This window comes from Balaenoptera borealis (genome assembly GCF_965194805.1).
Source record: "Balaenoptera borealis genome assembly, chromosome: 11".
Lineage (NCBI taxonomy): Eukaryota > Metazoa > Chordata > Mammalia > Artiodactyla > Balaenopteridae > Balaenoptera > Balaenoptera borealis.
Window position 1 is genome coordinate 34,484,309 of NC_138868.1, and position 17,616 is coordinate 34,501,924.

Genomic DNA, 17,616 nt, shown 5'->3' on the forward strand with positions numbered 1-17,616 from the left:
TGCTAGTCTTGGATTTATTCAGTAAAAATGTTCAGTAAAATATGTTCCTTGGATAAGAAAGAAGGCTGCCTTTAGACTCAGGTTCTGTGACCTGCATTTATAATTTCTTGTACCCAGATATTTCACCCCAAAACATTGGCTCCATCCTTCCTGGACTGATGATCCAGTATCTAGATTCACAGTCTTTAATCTGAGTGGTAGATTCTTCCAGATTCCTATCATTGGCTACTCACTCAGATGCACTAGAGTGCCTCAACTTTGGTCCTCACAACACCCTGCTTCAACATTTCCTTCCTGTTGAAAAGCAGATTGGAACAATGGCAAGATGCCATCGATCCACGATGGTGGATGCTATGATTCAGCAAAAGTTTCTGATTCCCATGTTAATGTTAGACCTACATGAGAACTGGAAGTATTGTTTGGTTTTGTCTTTTTTATATTATTGCTCCTTTGTTAACTATTGAGAGTTAACCTGTCTAAGATTCAAAGTATAGCCTTTCTGCCTTGTAGAGACATTATCAATTACATCTTTATTTGTTTTTAGTATCATTTTTCTTATTTGTTGTTAAACAACTATGGCTATCCCTGTGGAGCTCGACACTCTCTAATCACTTCCTTTATACTCTCTGCCTATGCCCGACCCTTACAAATGTCTGTAGATGACCTCTCCTCCTGGATAGGTGGTAATGAATAGGGCTTATAGATATTCCTGACTCTAATCTGCTAATAAAAAAAAAAATCTTATTAGGTATTCTGTCCTGAAGAAACTTCCCATTACTTAGAAGTCTCCCTGCTGTGTCTCCATTTGCTCTCTCCCACTCCCCAATAAACAGCCCAGAGATAGCAGCAACTGTTCTAACATGTTTCACCCGCTCCATTGATAGTTTAACTGTTTCAAACCTGGCTATGGGTGCATTACATTTACATAATTTATCTTTTTTGTTCTCAGGGAACCATTAATCACCTATTATTAGAAATAATAGGAAAGTCCATTTTTTTAACACTCAGTTTGAGAGAAAAGTAAATTCTATTTTACTTTATGTATATGTATGTATAGCTGCTTCACTTTGTTATAAAGCAGAAACTAACACCATTGTAAAGCAATTATACTCCAATAAAGATGTTATAAAAAAATATATATATTTTACTTAATTTTGGTCTTAAGATTCTCATGTCAAGTAGTGGCCACCTGAAAAGAATACTTAGCATATGTGAAGTTTTCTATTGGTTAGTCAATAAAAGTTTGAATCTATCAATAGAGCCTGGCTCTGTTAGCCTTTCCAGATCCTTTAATTATCTTACAGAGAGTTTGAGAAGAGAGCATTATTACACTTAGACCCAACAGAAGGCATAAAGATGGGGATAGATGCGTGCATTTCAATTGACCTTCAGGTATAGGGATAAAGATTCTGAGCCAACAAATTGCACTTTTTAAGTATTTCCAATAATAGATAGTGAATATGCACAGAATTATGCTCTTCTTTCTGTTGAACAGGGTGTTGCCCACAGTGTGTATATTAAGAATGGTTGGGGCTGAGCCCATGGAAATGAAATTAGGAGAAACTACTAACTTTAATAAAGTTCAGATTTCCAATCTCAAAGTGTGCTCTACTCATTTGAGATAATACTCACAAATATTTTGACAGACATCACTTTTGTAGTGAAGCAAGAACAACAGTGCTTTAAAGAATGATAGACAACTTAAGAGACCATGTTTTTTAAAAAATGAAGAGTATCATCATGTTGTTTGATTAGTTTTGCTTAATTTCCTCATCTATAAAATGGGAATTTTATTCTCTGTTCTACCTTTCTCAGAGAGGTTTTTTTCAAAAATCAAAAGTATCAAGATCAAAGTACACTTTGAGCTATAGAAATATATGGTGCAATCATATTAATAAAATAGGATGAACAAAATATCATTGATTTGAACCCTGTGTTAGTTTAGAAGCAGTTTCATAATATTCCAGAATTTTAAAGTTTGAATGACTTTTTCAGATCCTTTGACATGGCTAATTTTCTTATTTTTGACATGGAAGATTTTGGGCAGTGTGAGGTTAAAAATTATTCAAATTAACCCAGAAAATAAACCAAAAATTTAATTCTTCAAACCCTGAGCCCAATTACTCTCTAGAATATTCCCATTTATTCAAAACAGCCTATAAATTATTGTTTCCAGGTCATGGTATAAAATATTGTTTCCAAACTTCACACACACACACACACACATACATCTTAATGATAAAAACAAAGTTTTTATAAACAGAGTGATGTTATTTCCTATTTTTTTTATTATCTTCTGCTATATAAAACTGGTCTCCAATCCTCAAAGTAATTTTTAAAAAATATTCTCTTTTTTTTTTCAGTTATTTGTCTTTTCTCTCTCTCTCTATCCTTTCTTCTCCTGGGGAAAAAATGTTACAAGATCAGTGACTTAATATTTACTTTTATAACTGTACATATTACCAATTATTCCTTAACTCCAGCTGAGATGTACCACATAAACATAGAAAATAAAAATAACATGAATAAAATAAGTAATCATTATTATAATTGTATTACAGCTAAATGTAGAATCTTTCCACCTTACAGAGCACTTTCATGAACTTAATCACATTTCAATATCATGACTATTGTATAAGTTAGAATTTATTACTCAACGCTTTACCGATCAGGGAGGTAAGTAAAGTTTGAAAAAATTTTGACTTAACATAGATCTGAAACTTAACTGTTGGTACTGACCAGATATCAGAACTCTGACTAAAGCCTGAGCACTTTCTAGGGCTCCCCACTGCTGCTCTTTCAATATCTTAGTGTGTTTGTACCCCTCTCCTCTGACTATACAAGTAAGTCTCTTATGTAATTTAGACTTAATGTGCTTGAATTTAGTTAGCAAGATATGGACAAATGCAGAGCACTAAAATATCTCATAATAATATGAATGCATCATCAATCCTCCTATCCAAGCAACTTCAAAATTGGTTCTGTTAAAAAACCTGGCATTTGTCTTCTGAAATAACCTGAAACAAAACAAATGTAGTACTTTAGTGTTCTCTACTACTCAGAGACATTTCATCTCTTCATTATGATATATTATACCCTTCCTCTAACCCTTTGCAATTCATTCTTTTAATTGATCTAGGTTATTTAGGTTGCTTATAAAATGTCACATCAGCTACAATTATACATTAGTTTTGGAATACACAACCCTGTGAGCACGCACGTGCCTCTGTGTGTGTGTGTGTGTGTGTGTGTGTGTGTGTGTGTGTGTGCGCGTGTGCGAAGGGTTGGGAGAAGTGTTAAAGCAAGAGCAAGAGGTAAAAAGTGAGAAAGTAAAGGGAAACCTATGTTAACTCTAACTGCAGAGCTTGACTTGCATTCAGAGTAATGGCTAGTTCTGATGGGTTGTATTTGATTGTGGTAAAATTTGGCCGAACTTCAGTGAGCCAAATTCAGGAAAAGTTTTTGAAATGAAATAGTCTTTATGCACATTGTACTTATGCTACTAACCCCAAGCCCATCTTCCTCCCATTAAGCCTACACCATACTACAGTGAAGATGCTCCTGTCTATTCGTAGCTCATTCCAATTCTGATCATCTAGTGTCTCAATTACACCTAGTTTCTTAATTTCATGTTGCCAATATATTAAAAAAAAAACCTTTCAAGACTCATACCATAAAATCCACAAAAGAAGCTAATATAGTTTACGAGCTCCACTGACTAACTTTTCTTAGACATCTGCTAGAACATCTTTAATGGAGGTCTTGGTAAAATTTGACAACATGCTATTGAATTGTACTTTCTCCTTCATTTACTAATTCTAAGATTTTTAATGCCATCATTATTTGTGAAGACAAATCCCTGTCTCTACCCGGATATTATGTAAAACACAATGTAAGAAGGGTATCTAAAAACAGAGGCAATTTCCCAAATATGATAATCCATAAATATTTTTTAAAAATATTTTTATTGGCACTGCACCAATAACCACTGAAACACCAAGGTGTTTCAACATTTTTTCTGAAAAATTGTGGGTTGTAGCTAGATTTTATCCTTGATGCCAGAGTTTCTTTAATTACTTTGAAGGACTTACAATCTTTTCAACCAGAGGCTGGTGTCAGGGGTGCCCTAAGTTCCCATTCATATCGAGGGTAAGTATAAAAGTAGAGTGAACAAGAGAGAATCAATCTAGAGGCTTCAGATGGAAAGACTATATCTTTTCTCTGAAAGCCATGTTAATGAGCTGTGGGAGCCTGGGTATATCTATCTTGCCCTTGTTGCATTTCTCCTTCCCCAATTCCATTAGGAGACATGCCATGAGGAAGTTTCCTAGAGCTTAGAGATAAGACAAATAAGCTGCATTTCTAACTTCTGGAGGCGATATCATAATGCATTTCCCCATAGGAATGGTCAAGAGTGGTCAATCCAGTAATAGCAGCGTAGGAAGTACATGTAGAATAAATAGACAAGTTTTGGCTGAGGCAAGTCTTCCCATCATATATATATATTAGTATCTCTAAGGGAAATGTGTTTCTACCAAGGGGTAGAAATTTCACCCATAGCAGAGGAAGCTGTTTTGTCACCAGAGGCAATGAGTCCTTATCATCATCATCATCATCACCATCATGACTAATTTAATGGACATGTGCTACATTTCAGGCACTGTTCCGAGTAATTTACATACATTAACTCAGTTAACTGTCACCACATTCACAAGAAGTACAAAATGTGTTATCTCCATATCACAGAAAGGGAAACTGAGAAACAAAGTAGGGAAGTAACATGCAAAAGTTTCCATAGATAGTAATCGAGTAATTAGTGCATTCAGAATTCAAGATATGCTATCTGACTCAAGAATGCATCTCTTAATAACTAAACTCTCTTGTCTCACTGTAGTGGTTCTAGAATCAGACAGAAGTGGCTTAAAGTATTAGATCTATCATTCATTATTTTGGGGATTATGGTCAAATAACAGACATACTAAATCTCAGTTCTTTTTTTTCCATAACATGGAGCAAATAATAATACCTATTTTACAAAGATGTTGTAAATTTTAAATAAAAGGATTGTGAAAATGCTTCACACAATGACTGAGAGTGAGATTTAACCTTCAGATAATAAAATGATACTTTAGTGACTAGTGTGCACGTGTGTCTGGGCATGTGTGTGAATGTCACAAGAAGCATTAATCAAATTTGATGTTTCCTTAGAGATTAATTTAGGCACTCTGAAAATCTTCTTGATTGATTAGCAGCCAAGGAAACTTTTAATTTAAGTGCTTGCTTAATTAATTTAGCTAATGGGTTAAACAATGCCCGAGGGCATAAGAAGTAAGGTGGGTCAGGTGTCCAGATTTTTGGCGCCCTTGATTTTTCTCCAGAACACTAAAACCTCTTTTTTTCCCTTTTGTTCTTACTTCCCATTTCTTATTCCCCCAGACTCTTTTAAATTTTCCTTTTATCATAAGGAAGAAGAGGTTTATCAGAGTTGGAATCTGGAAAGCAGTGAACAAGTCAAGTCTCTTCCCCACCCCCTCTTCATAAACACACTTGAAGGCCTGAAGGTAATAACCCTGAAAGATTCTCCCCGTGCTGCAGATTTCCTGCCAAGGGTTTGTTGGGATAGTATTGTAAAGGAGATTTGGGGCATCTTCCTGCCTCATACAACATACAAGAACCCTTGACTCTGTCACACTGTATTATTTTGCAATGTTTGCTTCACACTATCAATTTGACAAAGATTACGAAGCCAATCACATCTGTGACATTATATGACCATCAAAAACTGCTGAATGGCTCAAACCCAGGACAACATGTTCAGGCAGGGGTTACTGGATTCACCAGATCAGCATGAATGGAGAAGGGGCAACCTAGCATTTTCTATTCAACTCATCAATGACTCTGAGAATGTTAGCCTGTAGTTAGTTGGCTTTTATGATCATATTCTCAGACATCTGGAATTCCTTGATCCAGATGCAAGACTGAGCAGTGCCTGAAAATACTGTGCTACTTTACTTTTAAAAGGTTTTGAGGGCTTCCCTGTTGGCGCAGTGGTTGAGAGTCTGCCTGCCAATGCAGGGGACACGGGTTCGAGCCCTGGTCTGGGAAGATCCCACATGCCAGGAAGCGACTGGGCCCGTGCGCCACAACTACTGAGCTTGCGCGTCTGGAGCCTGTGCTCGGCAACAGGAGAGGCCGTGATGGTGAGAGGCCCGTGCATTGCGATGAAGAGTGGCCCCAGCTCGCCGCAACCAGAGAAAGCCCTCGCACAGAAACGAAGACCCAACACAGCCAAAAATAAATAAATAAATTAAAAAAAAAAAAAAGGTTTTGAAAATTTTGTAAATTACTCTAATGGTACTTGGAATTTCCCAAAATATGAGATTAACAAAAAAATACATTGATTTCTCTAAACATTTTACATCAGAAAATTTTTATTTTCAACTTTGCTTTTCCTGAAATACCTACCACCACCCTTTCTTTAAAAATCTGTTCTATCAAAGCATTTTTTGGTTAAATCTATTTTGTGGTTATAATTTTACTCTCAAATATATAACCTAAATCCAATTATCTATTCTGTATGTATTTGCTCCCACAACCAATATGATCTATAGTAAAAGGGATGAGTGGATACCTCAGTATACTGAGGTTCTTCTTTGTTTCAGGCTAGTTTGTGAAGTTAGGTCTTTTTTTTATCCTAACTCTAAAATACAAATTTGCTAGAAGGACTTTTCTTTATAAACCTATTTCTCCTGAAAAATTATGTAGCAAAAGAAAATATCAGCCTGCTAAAGCAATGTAAAACTAATCAAATCAAAGAGCCACTGGCCAGAGAATTTTTAGAAATAAATTTTCTTAATCATGGCTGATAAGTGAATTAGTTATATCTCTACTTTAGGAATAGAACTGTCTACCTCCAAAGAGCTCGTGCTCTGTGCTTTTCCAACTTTCTGGACAAACTCCTAAAGGCATCTTTTATTCAGAGCTTCCAGTTGTGTGTGCTTATCAATAATTATAATTACTAGCCATTGGTTTCTCATTATGATCCAGAAACTACATGTTATAGATTGAATTTTGTGCCCTCAAAATTCACAAGTTGAAGCTCTAACCGTCAGTGTGCGTGTATTTGGAGATAGAGCCTTTAGGAAGTAGTTAAGGTAAAAGAGATCATAAGGCTTGGGACCTTAATTCAATAGGACCCATGTCCTTAAAAGAAGAGGAGGAGACACCAGAGATGCCTATGTACAGAGAAAGTCCATATGAGGACACAGTGAGAAGATGGCCATCTGTAGGATAGGAAGAGAGGTCTCACCAGAATCCAACCCTGCCAGCACTTGGATCTTGGACTTCCAGCCCCAAGAACTATGACAAAATAAATTTCTATTGTTTAAGCCATCTAGTCTGGTATTTTGTTATGGCAGCCTTAGCAGAGTAATACATTATGTCAAGAATTTAGATGCCTTATCTATTTTGATATTTACAAAGACACTGAAGAAGGTGTAATTACTGCCAGTTTATTTATAATGAGGCTTAGAGACATTAAGGATCCCAGGATCACACAACTAATGAGGAACAAATCTGGACAATTCTTATACTTACCATCCACCACTGCATAAGAGGGACCAGGAAAGAGGGGACTTGGATGTTTATTAATAGGAATTGACCAAAATGACCACAGTATTCCCTTCAGTTTGACTGAACTTTAGACAGCTTCCATCCTGATGATAGACCCCGACCTTTTTTTTCTTAGAGCATTTACTTTAGAAAACTTGCAATTGTATATCCTTTCTCTACACTTTTGAAATGTATATAAATCTTCTCCCAGCCTCTTATCAGTTTTACAATCAGGGAAATGTCTTTACAAGGGCTTCTGAAACATTTTTTTGAAATGTAAACATTGAAAGAAATAGTGCTCCTATCTCCCAATCTCTGTGGAAGGTAGGAATCTAACTTGGATGGGCACCAATTAGCAAATATACATGCCTAATCATAGCAAAAAAAAAAAAAACATTGCAAACTCAGGAATAACTCAGTGCACTCTTCACATCCTGTTGACTAATCTTCTCCTAACATCATCCAGTACTTTCCACTAGCTCACTCCAGCACTTAAGAACAACCCCAACTTCTGTTTCAGCAGACTTGCATTCATTCTTTCTCCCCTATTGCAATAGTCTTGAATAACATCTTCCCCACCTGTTAAATTATCCAGTGCAATTTTTGCTTTAAAAGACTTTAAAAGGACCCAGGAACCTAATATCTAGGATGGAACGTCAGCAAAATTTAACTTTTTAAAATATATGAAAAAGAGAGTGACACAATGGAAAGAGCCTGGGACACAGAAACCTGGAGGTTGTGTTCAGAGGCTGTCAGATGTCAGAAGTAATCGTTCAGATATTTGGGTCATTGAAAAGTAGAGCAGGAAGCACCTAGTTTTCAAAATCTGTGTCTCAGTTTGAGATCCCCAGAGGTATACCCTAAGGCAAGGATTCAAGGGTAAATAGCTAGTCTAGCATGTGAAAGAAATACCAGCAGTGGAGAAGTGAGACTAGGAGAAAAGGCAGCCAATAAAGATTACTTCAAGCCAGCTACTATTGGGGTGAATGGAGGTTAACGTCTCATGGGAAACTTTGGAAGTTTTACATACGACAATAAATGTGAGGGACCTGGAGTATTTGTGCACCAGCTCTTGTCAGACACTGTTTGAGGGCTGAGGGTGTTAATTCCCAGTACTTTCTTGCAAGGTAGGCAGGTAGGTAAAGCCCTCTCTTGGGGGAGCTTGTAGGGGGAGGAGAAAACACCCTCAGAAAAAGAGATGCAAGTGCTCGTCCCTGGAGAAGCTTATACTAAGATTGCAAAGGTGATAGGATATGTTTGGGACACCTGCAACGTCAACTACACTGTGTTAATCCATGTGACTTCTAGAAGAGGATTACATGGTCAAAAATTGTGGAGAAAAACTGGGTTAATCAAACATAAATTGGCTTCTTGACTTCATGACTCCTTAGATTATTTTAGGATATGAATGTGAATGTTAAGATGAGAACAGTTTATTTAAATTTTTAAACCATTTTGGTTGATACATCTTACAGGACTAGTGTTCCTCTTAACACACTTTGGGAATCACCAGTATAATCCATTTACTGAGTACTACAAATAAGGAAAATTAGGTCTTTATTGGTGATATCTAAAAGTGCAGCAATGTCGACCCAGGAGATTACTATATTTGCCAATAGTTTAGGACAGTAAGAGTTCAGAACATGTGATAGCAGTTTCTAGTTATATATAACATTGTTGATACCTTCTTAATCCTATCTATTCTCCTAGTAGCCTTTACTATAGTGGCTCTGTTTTCTGAGACCAGAGTTTGAGGCATAGAAATATAATTCCAAAGCTGTTTATTCACAGCAGCATATATCTTACAATCTGTATCTTACAATACAGATTAAAAATATTATCGTATATATTTTGTTATTTTAAAAGCAAGTTATGTTAGTGTTATGAAAATTCTACCACAAGTCAAAGAAAACTTGTCACTCTGTTTTCCATCCAGATGGAATCTATGGATCGATTAAGCATTCGACACTCTTTCTATTTATCAGGTGAGTAAACAGAGGCCTTGAAAGGTTGGCATACTCTAAGAGGCATAGAATAAGGCAGAGTCAGAGCCCAGATTTAGTCAGATTTCATATTCTGACCTTCTGACTTTAGCTGTGGTGGTTGCCCATAAAATCTTCTTGCCATCTCAAAATCATTCAGGTAATGCTTTGGCCTATTTTGGTTGGAGTTATATCCTGCTGGTGAGCTCCAGGCATAAGTTTATTACTTTTAGCATGGTTTAACATGGTTTATAAAAATTTCACAATGCGAAGGAGAGACTGCAATGAAAGGAAAACTACATATCCTCAACAAGCAATTGGTCAATATGATAAAATACATTCTATACTATATCCCTAGATTATTTTCCTGATTTTGTTATTAGCATTATATGTGGTTAGGAAAGATTAAGCCTAAGATGTTTCCAATGCTGGAGGTCAGCTATCTTAGGAAAACTGGTAGACTATGTCAATCAGAAATCTTTATGTGTGAGGAAGCTTCTGAAAAGGAACTCATCCTAAAGGAAACAGGAATCTTCCCAGACAAGCGCTGACTACTAAAGAGTCCTAGTTGTTTGTTCAGAGGGATCATTTAGAACAGGGGTCCCCAACCTCTGCGCCGCACAGGAGGTGAGCAGCGGGCGATGGAGCGAAGCTTCATCTGTATTTACAGCTGCTTCCCAAACATCGCTCACATTACCACCTGAGCTCCACTTCCTGTCAGCATTATGGAGAGTTGTATAATTATTTCATTATATATTACAATGTAATAATAATAGAAATAAAGTGCACAATAAATGTAATGCGCTTGAATCATCCTGAAACAATTCCCTCCCCTGCACCCCGTCCGTGGAAAAATTGTCTTCCATGTAACTGGTCCCTGGTGCCAAAAAGGTTGGGGACCGCTGATTTAGAACACTGACTGGATTTCTCACTGAGAGTGGCTTCCTATACAATCCTCTATGGGATCATATATGACTTATTTAGAGGACAAGAGAAGGCTTGGTAAGGAAAACAGCAACTAAGAAATGAAAATATCCATTTTCTTTAAAACTTTATTCAATACACTGGGGGAAAAAACACCACTGCTTTAATATCTCTGAGAAGGAACACATGACAAAAAAAGAGAGAGGTGGTTCGGACACTTCATTATAGGGCTTCCTTTGGGTTTGGGCCCTTGAGATGTCCTCTGTATGAGCTCAGAGACTACTCTACAGAAAGAAGCTGAAGTCAGAAGAGATATACAAGTGCAGTCATCATATGACACCTAAATCATTCCAGAAATACGTTAAGGGGAGATTATTTAAGAACCTGGGTCCTGCATTATCACATTTGGTGGAAGAATCATGAAACAGAAGTTATGATCATAATAACTGTAATAAAAACGTTGGTGCATGTTTATAGACCTTTAATTTTATAAAGAACTTTGATTATTTATCATCATTTTCAATTTCGAGTCAGTTACATTGCCCTCGGAAGAAAACTGATGATTATTTTGGTACTCTTGACATATCTTTGAGCTCAATTATCTCAATTTTTTTAAATATAAAGGAAGTAAATTCCAAATAAATGTTTAGTTCATATCTGCTGCACGGTCACTTACATATTACCATGTATCATAATATGTTTCTGATTGGATGTGCAATCTGCTTGATTTTGAATGTTGGCAAATTTTAATACTTACCATAACCATCACTGGTATATGGTTTTATGTCTTGATAAAATTGATACCAAGAAAATTTATTTTTCAAGAACAGATATTCTTCCAATTGGTAGTATGAAAATTCAAACTTAATTTCAGATTTTCAATTCTAATATTAAATTCTTCCATGCAAGTGGTAAGATTTACAATGCAAAATTTACCCTTTACAAATCTTGGTTTATCTGAAGTCCTTTTTTAGAATTACTGTATAATCAGCATTTCAAGAGTTGGTCTACTTGTATTGGCTTGAAATTTAATGGTATTAACATGTAAGTTAGTTTTTGTAATTGCTGGAAATCCATAGGAAGTTGAAGATTTTCATTCCTCAGCACTGCTTTGATGAGCACCCATTGCCACACATCTCAGTTGCCAACTTTAAGTTTAAAAATAAAATAAAATTTTAAAAGTTATACATACATACATGTTTTAGTGGAGATTCTATTTTTTGGTAATAGCTGATATATAGCCAATACATGAAATAACTTTAATACAAAAGTATATACTTGGCACGTTATGATTTAATATTATATTTGACATTAAGGGGACCTTAATGTGTATAGCTATAATATTTTATTTGAAAACTCTGCTCATGGAAGTCCACGTCGAAAGGAGTACATTAATGTAGTTCCTTTAATTTATAGAAAGCATAAGCAGTTTTCTTTCTTCCCTCCCCTCCTTTCCCTCCTTTTTTTTTTTTCTTTCCCTTCCTCCCCTTCCCTTACCAGTCTATGCATCAAAACATGTTAATAGAATGCATTGTTCAAAAAGCTTGAAAACTTTGGATCCAGGTAACTAAAACTTAAAACAATGTGACTTTTTTCAGATTGAGTTTGCTGCTTTCTTTGAGGAGGAAGAACAAAGTAAAGATAGACAATTCCACCATAAAATTAATGGGGGGGGGGGGAAGTCCAGTGTTTTCTAAACTACAGAGATGACAGTTGAAAGAACTACAAGGGTGGAAAATATATCACCTCAGGGATAAAATATCAAGGAGACAAATTTCTCTATGAAGTCAAAAGTTTTCCAGGATTTACTGTGTTGTCTTGAAAATATTATGGTTTAACATAGAGATAAGAAGAGCTTCTTGGAGTTACTTTATTTCTGTTAGGAGGAAAAACAATCTATGTTTTAGGTAATGTGGTCACGGTTTAAAATCTACTTACTTAAATCCTTTGGATGGAGGAAGGACAAATCCTAAATAAAAATTACTGGGTCATTCACATCCTTTAATATACCTAAAGTATTAAGCATGATTTAAAAGATGAAGCACAGTGTTTATTACCACATGAAACTGTGTTGATATTTCAGCCCTATTGCTTACTATCCTAAAGATCTTAAAGCTAACCTAAATCATGTTTCCCATAAAGGAAGATTTTATATATATGCATACATGGGTATTGTATGCATATGTATCTATGCATGTGTGTATGTACCTATAAAATAAAAATATAGATTTTTTTTGGACAAGCAGCTTAGGTTATTTATTTGTAAAACGGGAATAGGAAATCCTTACCCTGCAGGAGTGTCATTATGAAAAAGGACTAGAACAATTTTGACCACATCATGAGTTATTGCTTCAGCATCCCATTCTTATCAGAGCATTTGACCTGAACCTACCTACCTAGATTCTAAGGCTATCTTTTCCTTCTTGCCCATACCTCATTGTCTGCTTTGAATGGAAGGCCTCTCAGATATGCTCAAGGCATAGAAATAGATTAAATAAGATCAACCCAGCCAATTTTTAAAGTAGGAGGAAAATAAATAATAGAAACAACTTGTGTGTACTCATTAACTTATTAGAAAATTTATTTCAAAGTGTCAAACTCACTACTAATTATTGTTTACTCAAGAAGAAAAGTTATATAACTCATTCTTTCTTTTATTTTTAAATTTTTTTCTGTGAAAGGAGACAAGCTCCAGAGTTTTGTTCATGGTAAAATAGTTGTCCACCCTCAGGAGGAACCCAAATAAAAATTAATTACAATGATAGGGAAAAACGAGAACTTAACCCAATATTTCAAAATCCTCAATAGATGATATTCACTTTTTTTAAGTTAAGGGAAAAAATGATGATTGCATGATCATCATTTCATGATACTGCAACAACAGAGTGGAGTCCAGAGTTTTTCTCTACCAAGATATGTGTCCACATTTAACCTGTATACGACTGCAGAGGTGCAGCTGATCACAAAGTAGTTAAGCTCTGAGTAATTGACAGCCTTTTATTCTTTAATTAAGGTAACTAAAATTCATTTAGCTTTTTAGATTGCAGAATTTGGGAATTATAAACTGTCAAGAAGTCAAAGGAGAAAATCAATCAGCACGTAGTAAAAAGTGACCAATTTTATTTTTAAAATTGGTAAGAATCAATATTGAAAACTAAAAATAGAACTACCATATGACCCAGCAATCTCATTACTGGGCATATACCCAGAGAAAACCATAATTCAAAAAGACACATGCACCCCAATGTTCACTGCAGCACTATTTACAAAAGCCAGGTCATGGAAGCAACCTAAATGCCCATCAACAGACGAATGGATAAAGAAGATGTGGTACATAGATACAATGGAATATTACTCAGCCATAAAAAGGAAAGAAATTGGGTCATTTGTAGAGATGTGGATGGACCTAGACACTGTCATACAGAGTGAAGTAAGTCAGAAAGAGAAAAACAAATATCGTATATTAATGCATATATGTGGAATCTAGAAAAATGGTACAGATGAACCAGTTTGCAAGGCAGAAATAGAGACACAGATGTAGAGAACAAACATATGGACACCAAGGGGGGAAAGCAGGGGTGGGGTGGTAGTGGGATGAATTGGGAGATTGGGATTGACATATATATATATATATACACTAATATGTATAAAATAGACAACTAATAAGAACCTGCTGTATTAAAAAATAAAATAAAATTCAAAAAAAAGAATCAATATTGAATATTGGCAATTATATATGCTCAAGCCTAATACATGAAATACACACAAATCTTCTCATAGGTCCATGGCATGGGAACAACCATTCTTCCGTGATGAGGTTTTTTAAATTCCATGAATACATTCTATAAAATTCTAGGTCATTCTATTAGGCATAAAATGTATAGCCTTTTATTCATTCATTATTGACAGATAACCATGTCCCAGACCATTGACAAAACAGACAATATCCTTGTCCCCATGGTGCTTAAATTCTAGTGTGCAAGAAAATAAATAAAATATATATTAAGTATTATAAGTAGTAATAAGAGCTAAGGGTAAAAACAAGGCAGGGAAGGGGGATGAAGTGTGCAGGAATAATGGTTCCAATTTTAAAGCAGGTAGTTTGGGAAGGCCTCAAACAAAATTGAGGACCTGAAGGACGGGAGAGATGAAGTCATGTAAATGTCTATAAGATATCACTCCAGGAAGATTGAACCATAAATAGAAAGGCCCCGAGGCAGGGGTTTGCCTCACATATGAAGCAGTCAAGTGTGGACGGAAAGGAATGGGCTAGAGGGAATGTAGGAAAGAAAATTCCCATGGGCAGTGGTCGGGCCAGATCACATAGGGTCTTTTGCACATAGTAATGACTTTAACTTTTACGTGAGAAGCAAAGGCACTGAAGGGTTTATGTGACGGTGTAAGATACTGTCACATTTTAACAGAATGACTTTGGCTACTATGTTGGCAATCGATTATGGAGGCAAAATAGAATCAGGATGACAAGTTAGAAGGCTGTTACAATTTTTCAGGCAAGAGTTTCAGTTGTTTGGACTGGTGAGGCAGTGGAGATGATGAGAATAGATGAAATACAAATAGACTGTAAAATGTAGCTGGCAGAATTCAGTCAAAGACCCAATTTGGGGCCTGAGTAAGGGCAAGGCATTAAGGACGACTCCGAGATTTCGACCTGAGCAACAGGAAGAACAGAGTTTCAATTAGCTACTTGTAGAAGACTATAGGAGGAGCAAAATTGCAATATAAAGAATATAAGTAGCTTAATGTGAGTATACTAATTTTGAGAGATTTATTAGTCATCTAAGAATTGTATAAGCAATTCCATATGTGGGTCTGGAATTCAGGGAAGAGAGCTAGGTTTGACATACATATTCATCAGCAGAGACTAGATGAGATGGCCTGGACAAAAAATGATAAAATATAAAATTATATGAGGACAGATAGAACATTGGATAATGTATAATGTAAAAGCCCTTTTATAGAGTAAACTTTTCTTTCAAACATATTGTGGATATTTCTTTGATATTGAACGTCACCTTGAGATTCTTGTTTACAGAAAAGCACAGGTCAGAAGATAATCTTACAAAGAAATAGGAATAAACTGCCTACCTTGAAGAAATACCACTTCTGTTCCCCATTTCTCTTCTAAGCTCTTGTTTACAGGTAAACTAAGACTCTAAGAACTCAAGCTGTATCACGTATCAATAAACTTCAATTTACAGCCTGTCATGCAGCCATTTGATGTTTGCTCTTATAGGCAACAAGGTGACTTTGGAGCTGAATGTCTGTTTTGACCAATCCAGTGAGTCACTTAACCTTTCTTTACCTTTTAAAAATAGGGATAAATTGTTCTATGGCCCATTTCATGGAGGTGATGTGACTATCTGTGAGATTATGTCTGCAAAGCAATTTGCATGTCTCTCTCTCACACACACACACAAATGTTAGATATTTTCAAAGCAAGTTGCTTCATTCTCTGGTCCAGAATCTAAAGAGGAAATCCATGATATTGGATTTTTCCTGAATATTTACATGGGTTGGGTAAAAGGGAAAATTATTTGTTACCTGGGAAAAGGAGACATATATGTTATGATTGCCCAAAGACAGTTGTATGCTTCTCTCAAAGAAGTCTCCAATGACTAGGTAATGATTTCTTAAGCATTCACTAGGTACAAGCATCTCTTAAAGATGCACATGAAATCCTCAAAAGCGTAAGAACACTGAATCTGTGAAAGCACCTCTCTCCCTTGTGTCCCGGCTTGTGACTCTAATATACATCTAGCTGCTCAGATTATAAATCTAGAATTCATTCTAGGCTTTATTTATCATCTTCAATACATCCCCAAATCCTCCCCACTCTTTCTATTTACTCCTTGTCCTTTTAAATTCACTGCTTCTGCTTTACTCTAGGCATCCACCATTCTCTTACCTTGGCTATTGTGAGTTTCTCATCTGATCTTCTTGCTTTTTGCCATGTGTTTCTCCATTTCTTACTCCACATGCATAGTCCCACTTGGTCTGTCCTCTAATCTTTCCATCCAATCTTATACCCTTTCAGTCTCTCAAGTACAGTCTTTGCATCGGATATGCTTAATTATCTTGAGTTCTACAAAAGCATAATTTTATTTCATACATCTGGGTTTTGCATGAGAGGCAGCATAATGAAGTAATTGGGAGCAGTGGCTTCAGAAGTAAGATGCTTGTGCTCAGATCTCAACTCTACCATTTTCTCTCTGTATGACCTGGGCTTCAGTTCCTCATTGCCAATATAGAGATAATATTACCTACTTTATAGGGCAGTAATTAGTACTAAATGAGATAATTAATTCACTTAACACTTATTAAGGAATCAATAATGTTAGTTTTTATTATTATATTTTAGCCAAAATATTAATAAGCCTCAAAATGCTTATTTCCTTTTTGTGAAAACTTTCCTACCACTCTCCTGACACTGCCAGCATTGTAACTGATCACTGCCCCTTTTGTCCTGCTACTCTACATTTTGTAGACAACAGTCAAACCTTACATATGCTTGAAATGATTGAAAATCTTCTCGTGCACTGAACCATGAGAACTTCTTGAATATAGTCCTGGGTCTTAGTTATCCCAGTGTTTCTATTTCTGCGACAAATTCTGGTAAAGAGTAAGTACTTAACAAACATGTATTGAAGGAAAAATATAAAATGGATAGCCAAGTTACCTCTGTCACAAAATATCTGAGAGAGAGAGAAAATGAGCTTCTCCTCATTTCTCCTGGGTAATTTGGGATCCCCAGGAGCTTCATGGTAGGAGTGAACATTTTTTCTCATAACTGTGAACATTCTCTTTCTCTACATTCTAAAGTAAGTTTTCTATGGCTAACAGTCTTTTTTGATTAAATTTTACTTTTGGAGCAATTCCTCTCTCTCTTGCAGCTGACTTCTTCATTGACACACAGAGCTAAAATGGTTTGTTCAGTTATAGGTCTCAGATGGTTTGCAATAGTCACAGCTTAGCATGCTCGAGAGAAAAATTATTATAAAAATAGCTTGGGAATTTCTATTTTGCAAAATCTGTTTGGTAGCTTAACTATTTGGGGGCAGTAATGATTATTATTAACCTG

At 35.8% G+C, this 17,616-nt stretch overlaps 2 long non-coding RNA genes across 4 annotated transcripts in view; one reads left to right on the forward strand and one right to left on the reverse strand.

Annotated features, from left to right (window-relative positions):
* LOC309606023 overlaps positions 1–17,616 on the reverse strand; it is a 335,857-nt gene that overhangs the window by 87,160 nt on the left and 231,081 nt on the right. The window lies entirely within an intron of this gene.
* Positions 491–14,519, forward strand: LOC309606029. The gene is made up of 2 exons (XR_014231615.1): positions 491–6,021; positions 6,325–14,519. It is a non-coding gene; the product is annotated as an uncharacterized lncRNA (long non-coding RNA).